Genomic DNA, 12,015 nt, shown 5'->3' on the forward strand with positions numbered 1-12,015 from the left:
AGAAAAAATCCATGTTTTTTGGTGATGCAAGCAATCACAATTCATAATTTTTTGCATCTCCCACATGTGTACTAGCAAATAGCCAGAGTTGTCCTTTTTTTTATCCATTTTAAACTTGTTTCTCAATGACACTACTGTAAGATACAAAATAAATGAAACGTCCTACTTTTCAAATTCAAAAATGGTATGTTAGAAAATGTTTTTAAAAATCTGCCATTAACAGCAGGGTGAGTTCTAGAATAGGTGCAGCAATTTACCCTTCAGTTTCATCTGTAATGAATTTCGGAGTAAATGTGTGACTGCTAAACAGGACAGAAATATCTTGCATACTGTTGTAGTGAAAAGATTGCAAGAAATTATCTGCTGGAACCGAAAAGAAATTGAAGAGCACACTTCTGTGGTTTAAAAAGATACATGATTCTGATATGGGTCTCTTGTAGACTAAGAGTAGGAAATGTACAGAGAGAGGGGAATCATGGTTGGGAAAAGGGGAAGGGAGAAGAGAGAGCTGGAAGCACCAGAGGGACGTTCTGTCATGATTAATAGATCAATCGGTTAGAATCAAATGATTTTGCTTGCTGTCTCAGGGGTGGGTGTGATTGTACCCATGCCAACCCCCACCACTGGCACTCTTTTTCTGAAACCTGTCCCACATTCCTCCCACGGCACCCCACCCTCACCATTCCCAACATCCTTTGCTCTCACCCGGTTTACAAGTTCGCTCTCCGCTCCACCTTGATACAGTATTGTGCAATAGTCTTAGGTACCCTAGCTATCGAGTCTGCTCTGCCATTTCATCATGGCTGATCCGTTTTCCCTCTCAGCCCCAGTCTCCTGCCTTCTCCCCGTATCCCTTCATGCCCTGACTAATCAAGAATCTATCAACCCCTGCCTTAACTATGTCCAATGACTTGGCCTCCACAGCCGCCTATGGCAATGACTTGCTCCCTGTGCCAGTGAGGGTAGAAACAGGATGATTTGCACATTAATGTGTGGCTGAGGAGCTGGTGCAGGGGGCAGGGCTTCAGGTTCTGGGTTCATTGGGATCTCTTCTGGGGGAGTTTTTTTCTTGGACAAAATTGATGAGTTGCATCTGAACCCAAGGGGAACCAATATTCTTGCAGGCAAGTTTGTTAGAGCTGTTGGGGAGGGTTTAAACTAATTTGGCAGGGGGGTGGAAACCAGAGCGAAGGGACTCAGGATAGGATGGATGGTAAAAAAAACAAAGATAGCAAGCAACACACATCAAAGTTGCTGGTGAACGCAGCAGGCCAGGCAGCATCTGTAGGAAGAGGTGCAGTCGACGTTTCAGGCCGAGACCCTTCGTCAGGACTAACTGAAGGAAGAGTGAGTAAGGGATTTGAAAGTTGGAGGGGGAGGGGGAGATCCAAAATGATAGGAGAAGACAGGAGGGGGAGGGATAGAGCCAAGAGCTGGACAGGTGATAGGCAAAAGGGGATACAAGAGTATCATGTCTGACATGTCTATCCACGGCCTCCTCTACTGTAAAGATGAAGCCACACTCAGGTTGGAGGAACAACACCTTATATTCCGTCTGGGTAGCCTCCAACCTGATGGCATGAACATAGACTTCTCTAACTTCCACTAAGGCCCCACCTCCCCCTCGTACCCCATCTGTTACTTATTTTATGCACACATTCCTTCTCTCACTCTCCTTTTTCTCCCTCTGTCCCTCTGAATGTACTTCTTGCCCATCCTCTGGGTCCCCCCCCCGTCTTTCTTCCCGGACCTCCTGTCCCATGATCCTCTCGTATCCCCTTTTGCCTATCACCTGTCCAGCTCTTGGCTCTATCCCTCCCCCTCCTGTCTTCTCCTATCATTTTGAATCTCCCCCTCCCCCTCCAACTTTCAAATCCCTTACTCACTTTTCCTTCAGTTAGTCCTGACGAAGGGTCTCGGCCTGAAACGTCGACTGCACCTCTTCCTACAGATGCTGCCTGGCCTGCTGCGTTCACCAGCAACTTTGATGTGTGTTGCTTGAATTTCCAGCATCTGCAGAATTCCTGTTGTTTGCGTTTAAAGATAGCATGCAGTTAGATTGTCAGGAAGGGCAGGCAGATGATAGGACAAAATTGCTGCTCACAGGGTGAGTATCAGTGCATTAGGGATGCAGGATCAAAAAGGGTAGCAAATACAATATTCAAAGTGTTATATCTCAATGCACGGAGTATAAGAAATAAGGTGGATGATCTTGTTGCACTTTTACAAATTGTCAGGTATGATGTTGTGGCCATCACTGAATTGTGGCTGAAGGATAGTTGTTGGGAGCTGAATGTTCAAGGTTACATGTTGTGTCAGAGGGATAGGAAGGTAGGCAGAAGGTTTGGCGTGGCTCTGCTGGTAAAGAAAGGCATCAAATCAGTAGCAAGATGTGCCATAGGATCAGAAGATGTTGAATCTTGTGGGTTGAGTTCAGAAACTGCAAGAGTAAAAGGAGCCAGTGAGGAGGCATAGTTGAGTAGCAGGTAAAGCTTTTGTAGTGGTTGAATAAAAAAAAGTCACCAAACTGCAACTAATTAAGTAAAGTAAGGATGATGCGGGATCAGGTGATGTGCCGTAGCTGCATGATGTGGGAGCTGGTGGACCCCATTGTGGCTCCTGGTGACCACATCTGCAGCAAGTGTTGGCTGCTCGAGGAACTCAGGCTCAAAGTTGACGACCTGGAATCTGAGCTTCAAACACTGCGACACATCAGGGAGTGGGAGAGTTACCTGGAAGATTTGTTTCAGGAAGTAGGCACACCCAGTAGATTAGCTGCCTCAAATTCAGTCTGTGCTCACGGACAAGAGGGTGTGACTGCAAGTGAGGCAGGTAGTGGGATCCAAGAGTCAGTGCTGGAGGAGCCTCAGCCTGTGAGCTTGTCCAACAGGTCTAAGGTTCTTGCTCCCCGTGTGGATGAGCATGGGGGCTGTAGGAAGGATGAGCAACCTAACTGTGGCACTGTGGTTCAGGGAACCATTCAAGAGGGGGGAGAGAAGAGAAATGTAGTGGTAATTGGGGATAGTATAGTCAGGGGAATGGCAAAGTTCTCTGTCACAGGAATAGAGCATCCCGAAGGCTATGTTACCTGCCTCGTGCCCGGGTTCAGGACATCTTATCTGACCTGCAGAGGAATTTGCACTGAGAGGAGAAAGATCCAGTTGTCGTGGTCTACATGGGTATCAACAAATTAGGTAGAATGAGGAAAGAGGTTCTGCAGGGGGAATCTGAGCAGCTAGGAACCAAATTAAAAAGCAGAACCAAAAAGACAGTCATCTCTGGGTTACTACCTGGAATCTGCAAACTGACACAGGGTTAAAAAGATCAAAGAGTTAAATATGCATTTCAAGGATTAGTGTAGGAGAAGTGGATTTGAATTCATGGGAAACAGGCACCAGTATTGGGGAAGAAGGGAGCTGTTCCATTGGGCGAGCTCCACCTGAACTGTGATGGGACCCAGATCCTGGTGAATCACATAACTAGGGTTGTGGATAGGGCTTTAAACTAAATATCAGGGGGGTGGGTTCAACAGATTAGAGAAATATGGATAAAGTAAAAGAGAAAAGCGTGGATAAAGATAAAATAAAAGCAAAAGTTTAAAAAAAAGGAGAAAAGTAAGTGTGGAGTGCATGAGAGACAAAGATTACTATATTTTAAAGGCACAATAAGTGTAAGGGCAGTTTATCTGAATGCCTGTAGTATTTGTAACAAGGTCAGTGAACTTATGGCACAGATCAGTATAAAGGGGTGTGATTTAGGGACCATTACAGAGACGTTGCAGGGTGGAGAGGATTGGGAAATAAATATCCAAGGATATTAGATAATACAGAAGGATAGGCAGGAAGGTAAGGTAGGTGGGATAGTGCTCTTAATTAAGAATGAGATCAGGGTGATAGTGAGAGATGATATAAGAACTAAGGAGCAAAATGTTGAATCCATCTGGGTGGAGATTATGAATAGTGAAGGGAAAAAATCACCGGTGGGAATTGCTTATTGGTCACCGAATAATAACTTTACAGTGGCACAGGCAATAAACAGAGAAATATCTGAGGCATGTAAGAATGGAACCACAGTTATCGTGGGGGATTTAACTTGCATATAGATGGGTGAATCAAGTTGGTCGAGGCAGTCTTGAGGAGAACTTCATAGAATGCATACATGCATTAGTGATAGCTTTCTTGAACAGCATGTTACTAAACCTACTAGGGAACATACTATCTTGGATCTGGTCCTGTGCAATGAGACAGGTAAAATTAGCAATCTTGTAGTTAGGGATCCTCTTGGAAAGAGTGATCACAGTGTGACTGAGTTTCTCATACAAATGGAGGGTGCAATAGTTCGATCTAAGACCAGTGTATTATGCCTAAACAAGAGAGACTACAATGGGATGAGGGAGGAGTTGGATAGGGTAGACTGGGAACTCAGGCTATATGGTGGGACAGTTGAGGAACAGTGGAAGACTTTCAAAGAGATTTTTCACAGTGCTCAAAAGTATATTCTGGTTAAAAGCAAGGACAATAAGGGTGGGGAAAGCCAGCCATGGATAACTATGGAAATAAAGGAAAGCATCAAACTAAAAGCTTGTGTGTACCAAATCAGCAAGAGTAGGGGGAAACTGGAAGATTGAGAAAACTTTAAAAAGTAACAAAGAACCACTAAGCAAGCAATTAAAAAAAGGAAGATAGGTTATGAAAATAAACCAGCTCAAAATATAAAAATGGATAGTAAAATTTTAAAAATTATATAAAATGGAAAAGGGTGGCTAAAGTGAATGTAGATCTCTTGGAGGATGAGAAAGGGGTATTGATATTGGGTAATGAGGAAATGGCTGAGGCTTTGAATGACTATTTTGTGTCAGTCTTCACAGCGGAGGACATGTCTAACATGCTGAAGAGAGATGATATGGATACAATGGGAGGTGAGGACCTCGATACAATAGTTCTCACTAAAGAGGTAGTGCTGAGCAAACTTGTGGACCTAAATACAGACCCCTTGTCCTGATGAAATGCATCCCAGGGTACTGAAAGAAATGGCAGAGGTTATAGTTGAGGCTTTGGTGATAATTTACCAAAATTCTCTGGACTCTGGGCAGGTACTAGTGGATTGGAAGAAAGCGAATGTCACATCACTGTTCAAAAAAGGATGTAGGCAGAACGCAGGTAACTATAGGCCAGTTAGTTTAACATCTGTAGTTGGGAAAATGCTTGAAGCTATCATTAAAGAAGAAATAGTGAGGCATCTGGAAAGAAATGGATCCATCAGGCAGATGCAACAGGGATTCAGCAAAGGCAGGTCCTGTTTGACAAACTTACTGGAGTTATTTGAGGATTAACGAGCGCAGTGGATAGAAGGGAACAGATGGAATTATTTACTTGGATTTCTACAAGGCATTTGATAAGGTGCCACATAAAAGACTTATCCATAAGATAATGATGCATAGAGTTGGGGGTGATAGCATGGATAGAGGATTGGTTGACCAATAGAAAGTACAGAAATGGGATACTTGGGTGTTTCTTTGATTGGCAATCAGTGGTAAGCAGTGTGTGGCAGGGGTCAGTACTGGGCCTGCAACTGTTAACGATATACTGTACATTAATGATGTACAGTAAGGAAATTTGAGGAAGAAGGAAAGTTTGAGGAAATTACCAGTAGGTTAGACAAGGGAGATGCAGTGGATGTTGTATATTTGGATTTTCAGAAGGCCTTTGACAAGGTGCCACACATGAGACTACTTAACAAGATAAGAGCCCATGGAATTACGGGAAAGTTACATACGTGGATAGAGCGTTGGCTGATTGGCAGGACACAGAGAATGGGAATAAAGGGATCCTAATCTGGTTGGCTGCCAGTTATCAGTGGTGTTCCAAGGGGTCCGTGTTGGGGCCACTTCTTTTTACATTGTACATCAATGATTTGGATTATGGAATAGATGGCCTTGGGGCTAAGTTTGCTGACGATAGGAAGATAGGTAGAGGGGCTGGTAGTGCTGAGGAAACAGAGAGTCTGCAGAAAGACTTGGATAGATTGGAAGAATGGGCAGAGAAGTGGCAAATGAAGTACAATGTTGGAAAGTGTATGGTTATGCACTTTGGCAGAAGTAATAAACGGGCAGACTATTATTTAAATGGGGAAAGAATTCAAAGTTCTGAGATGCAACGGGACTTGGGAGTCCTCGTACAGGATACCCTTAAGGTTAACCTCCAGGTTGAGTCGGTAGTGAAGAAGGCGAATGCAATGTTGGCATTCATTTCTAGAGGAATAGAGTATAGGAGCAGGAATGTGATGTTGAAGCTCTATAAGGCGCTGGTGAGGCCTCACTTGGAGTACTGTGGGCAGTTTTGGTCTCCTTATTTAAGAAAGGATGTGTTGACGTTGGAGAGGGTACAGAGAAGATTCACTAGAATGATTCCGGGAATGAGAGGGCTAACATATGAGGAACGTTTGACCGCTCTTGGACTGTATTCCTTGGAGTTTAGAAGAATGAGGGGAGACCTCACAGAAACATTTCGAATGTTGAAAGGCATGGACAGAGTGGATGTGGCAAAGTTGTTTCCCATGATAGGGGAGTCTAATATGAGAGGGCATGACTTAAGGATTGAAGGGCGCCCATTCAGAACAGAAATGCGAAGAAATTTTTTTAGCCAGAGGGTGGTGAATCTGTGGAATTTGTTGCCACGGGTGGCAGTGGAGGCCAAGTCATTGGGTGTATTTAAGGCAGAGATTGATAGGTATCTGAGTAGCCAGGGCATCAAAGGTTATGGTGAGAAGGCGGGGGAGTGGGACTAAATGGGAGAATGGATCAGCTCATGATAAAATGGCGGAGCAGACTCGATGGGCCGAATGGCCGACTTCTGCTCCTTTGTCTTATGGTCTTATGATCTGGAAGAGGGAATAGAGTGTAATGTACCTAAGTTTACTGCAGACACTAAATTGAGTGGAAAAGGAAATTGTGCAGAGGATACGGAAAGCCTACAGAGAGAATAAGATAGGTTAAGTGAGTGGGCAAGTGTTTGGCAAATGGAGTACAATGTCAGTAAATGTGAGGTCATCCACTTTGGAATTAAAAATGGAAGATCAGATTATTACTTAAATGGTAAAAGATTATAGCATGCTGCTGTGCAGAGGGACTTGGGAGTGCTTGTGCATGAATCACAAAAGGTTGGTTTGCAGGTGCAGCAGGCTATCAAGAAGAGAAATGGAATGTTGGTCTTCATTGCTAGAGGGATTGAATTTAAGAGCAGGGAGGTTATGCTGCAACCGTACGGGGTACTGGTGTGGTTGCATCTGCAGTACTGTGTGCAGTTCTGGTCTCCATACTTGAGGAAGGATATACTGGCTTTCGAGGTGGTGCAGAGGAGGTTCACTAGGTTGATTCCAGAGATGAGGGGGTTAGACTATGAGGAGAGATTGAGTCGCCTGGGATTGTACTCACTGGAATTCAGAAGAATGAGAGGGATTCTTATAGAAACATACAAAATTATGGAAGAGATAGATTAGATAGAGGCAGGAAAGTTGTTTCCACTGGTAGGTGAGACTAGAACTAGGGGACACAGCCTCAAGATTCGGGGGAGTAAACTTAGGACAGAGATGGGGAGAAACTGCTTTTTCCAAAGAGTGGTCAATCTGTGGAATTCTCTGTCCAATGAAGCAGTGGAGGCTAACTCAGGACTCTCTCACGGTGGTGTCTGAAAACAGGACGCTGTCCAAGTTGCATGCCATCTTGGACAACGTCTCCCATCCACTACATAATGTACTGGGTGGGCACAGGAGTATATTCAGCCAGTGACTCATTCCACCGAGATGCAACACAGAGCGTCATAGGAAGTCATTCCTGCCTGTGGCCATCAAACTTTACAACTCCTCCCCTGGAGGGTCAGACACCCTGAGCCAATAGGCTGATCCTGGACTTATTTCATAATTTACTGGCATAATTTACATATTACTAATTAACTATTTATGGTTCTATTACTATTTACTATTTATGGTGCAACTGTAATGAAAACCAATTTCCCCCAGGATCAATAAAGTATGACTATGACTATATTTAAGACAAGGTTGAATAGATTTTTGTACAATAGGGAATTAAGGGTTATGAGGAAAAGACAGGTAGGTGGAGAGGAGTCCATTGTCAGATCAGGCTTATCAGGCCAGATGGCCTACTCCTGCTCATATTTCTTATGTTCTTATGACCCTGATAGCCATATTTCCAGGCCTTCCAATAGTAGCTGGGATGTGGACCACAGATTACAATGGGAAATAGAAAAGGCGTGTCAAAATGGCAACGCTATGATAGTCATGGGAGATTTTAACATGCAGGTTGATTGCAAAAATCAAGTTGGTAAAGGATTTCAAGAGAATGAGTTTGTTGAATGCCTATGGGATGGCTTTTTAGAGCAGTTTGTTGTTGATCCTACTAGGCGGATCAGCTGTACTGGATTGTGTGTTATGTAATGAACTGGAGGTGATTAGGGAGCTTAAGGTAAAAGAAAACTTAGGAACCAATGATCATAATTGATTGAGTTCAACTTGAAATTTCATAGGGAGAAAATAAAGTCTGACGTAGCAGTATTTCAGTGGAGTAAAGAAAACGACAGTGGTACGAGAGAGGAGTTGACAAAAGTCAATTGGAAGGAGATGCTGGCAGGGTTGACAGCAGAGCAGCAATGGGAAAAATGAGGAAGGTGCAGGATAGGTGTATTCCAAAAACAAAGAAATACTCAAGTGGCAAAATAGTGCAACCATGGCTGACAAGGGAAGTCAAAGCTAATGTAAAAGCAAAAGAAAGGCCATACAACAAAGCAAAAATTAGCGGGAAGATAGAGGATTGGGAAGCTTTTACAAACCTACAGAGAGCAACTAAAAAAATCTTTAGGAGGGAAAAGATAAAATATGAAAGCAAGCTAGCAAACAATATCAAAGTGGATTGTAAAAGCTTTTTCTAATATGATTGAAGTGGATGGTAAAAGTTTTTTCAAGTATGTGAAAAATAAAAGAGAGATGAGAGTGGATATAGGACCGTTAGAAAATCAGGCTGGCGAAATAATAACAGGGGAAGAGGAAATGACAGATTAACTAAATGAGTAATTTGCATCAGCCTTCACTGCGGAAGACACTAGCTATGTGCCAGATGTTGAAGGGTGCGAGGGAAGAGAAGTGAATGCAGTTACAATTACACGGGAGAAGGTGCTCAAAAAGCTGAAAGACCGAAGGGTATATAAATCACCCAGACCGGATGAACTGCACCTTCGTGTTCAGAAAGAGGTAGTGGTAGAGATAGTGGAGGTATTTAGTAATGATCCAGAGGACTGGAAAATTGCAAATGTTTCTGTGTGGATTGGTGATAATATCTCCTCCTCGCTGACTATCAACACTGGCGCACCTCAGGGCTGTGTGCTTACCCCACTGCTGTACTCTGTATGTACACATGACTCTGTGGCTAGGCATAGCTCAAATACCATCCATAAATTTGCTGATGATACAACCATTGTTAGTAGAATCTCAGATGGAGACGAGAGGACGTACAGGAGCAAGATATGCCAACTAGTAGAATGGTGTCGCAGCAACAACCTGGCACTCAACGTCAGTAAGACGAAAGAGCTGGTTGTGAACTTCAGGAAGGGTAAGACGAGGGAACACATACCAATCTTCAAAGAGGGGTCAGAAGTGGAAAGAGTGAGCAGTTTCAAGTTCCTGGGTGTGAAGATCTCTGAGGACCTAACCTGGTCCCAACATATTGATGTAGTCATAAGGGAAGACTGCGACTATACTTTGTTAGGAGTTTGAAGAGATTTGGTATGCCAACATATACACTCAAAAACTTCTATAGATGTATCATCAAGACCATTCTGATAGGCTGCATCACTGTCTGGTATGGGTGGGCTACTGCACAGGACCGAAAGAAGCTGTAGAAGGTTGTAAATCTAGTCAGTTCCATCTTGGGTACTAGCCTACAAAGTATCCAGGATATCTTCAAGGAGCGGTGCCTCAGAAAGGCAGTGTCCATTGGTAAGGACCTCCAGCACCCAGGGCATGCCTTTTTCTCACTGTTACCATCAGGCAGGAGGTACAGAAGCCTGAAGGCACACACTCAGTGATTCAGGAACAGCTTCTTCCCCTTTGCCACTTGATTCCTAAATGGACATTGATCCTGTGAACACTACCTCACTTTTTTAGTATATATTATTTCTGTTTTTGCACGATTTTAATCTATTCAATATACATATATTGTAATTTATTTTATTATTATTTTTCTTCTTCTATATTATGTGTTGCATTGAATTGCTGCTACTAAGTTAACAAATTTCACAACACATGCCAGTGAAAATAAACCTGATTCTGATGTTACTCCACACTTTAAGAAATGGGGAAGGCAGCAGAAACGAAATTACAGACCAGTTAGCCTGACTTCAGTGGTTGGGAAGATGTTGGAGCCAATTGTTAAGGGTGAGATTCTGGACTACTTGGTGACACAGGACAAATTAGGACAAAGTCAGCATTGTTTCCTTGAGGGAAAATCTTGCCTGACGAACCTGTTGGAATTCTTGAGGAGGTTTCAAGTAGGATAAAGGGAATACAGTAGATGTTGTATATTTAGACTTTCAGAAGGTCTTTGACAAGGTGCCACACATGTGGCTACTTACCAAGTTAGGAGCCATGGTATTACAGGAAAGTTACCAGCATAGTTAGAGTATTCTCTGATTGGTAGGAGGCAGTGAGTGGGAACAAAAGGATCCTTTTCTGGTTGGCTACCAGTGACTAGTTCCGCAGAGGTCGGTGTTGGGACTGCTGCTTTTTATATCAATGACTTCGGTGATGGAATAAATGGCTTTGTTGCCAAGTTTGCAGATGATACGACAATTGGTGGAGGGGCAGGGAGTATTGAGGAAATAGGTGGGTTGCAGAAGGACTTAGACAGATTAGGAGAATGGGCAAGAAAGTGGCAAACGAAATACAACGTTGGAAAATGCATGGTCATGCACTTTGGTAGTAGAAATAAGTGTGCAGACTATTTTCTAAATGGGGAGAAAATCCAGGAATCTGAGATGCAGAGGAACTTGGGAGTCCTTGTGGAGAACACCCCAAAGGTTAACTTGCAGGTTGAGTCGGTGGTGAGGAAGGCCAATGCCATTTTAGCATTCATTTCAAGAGGTCTAGAATACAAGAGCAAAGATGTGATGCTGAGGCTTTATAAGGCACTGGTGAGGCCTCACCTTGAGTATTGTGAACAATTTGGGCCCCTCATCTTAGAGAAGATGTGCTGGCATTGGAGAGGGTCCAGAGGAGGTTCACAAGGATGATTCCAGGAATGAAAAGGTTATCATACGAGGAACATTTGATGGCTCTGGGTCTGTACTCGCTGGAATTCAGAAGGATGAGGGGGGAGATCTCATTGAAACCTTTCAAATGTTGAAAGGCCTAGACAGAGTAGATGTGGAAAGGATTTATCTCATGGTGGGAGAGTCTAGGACAAGAGAGCACAGCCTCAGGATAGAGGGGCGCCCTTTCAAAACAGAGATGCAGAGAAATTTCTCTAGCCAAAGGGTGGTGAATTTGTGGAATTTGTTGCCACATGCAGCTGTGGAGGCCAGGTCGTTGGGTGTACTTAAGGCAGAGATTGACAGGTTGTTGATGGTCCATGAAAATTACCTCATTGTCTATCTTTTGCATCATTAATTTATTTTTGTAACATGGTAATTTTTTGTGTCTTTGATAATAAACCCAATTCTGATTCCACTCACCATCCCCGAAGCCATCTCCTTCAAAACATAAATGTAAATCACCAGGTTCTTGTGAGTTATTGGATTTCAAGGGACAATGGTCCCTCCTCTCAGAAACAAAGCCTCTGCGATAATAAAAAAAATTGAAATTACATAGAAAATGCAAAACGCACAAGGAAGCCATTTTGCCCATAGTGCCTGTGTTAGTCAGGCGACAGTAACTCAGTCAATCTTGTTGTCCAAACAGGCACATAGATGGCCCTGCAGTCAGAACTCTTCAAGTACACATCAAAGAATG

This window comes from Mobula hypostoma, chromosome 6, assembly GCF_963921235.1.
Source record: "Mobula hypostoma chromosome 6, sMobHyp1.1, whole genome shotgun sequence".
In the NCBI taxonomy this organism is placed as follows: domain Eukaryota; kingdom Metazoa; phylum Chordata; class Chondrichthyes; order Myliobatiformes; family Myliobatidae; genus Mobula; species Mobula hypostoma.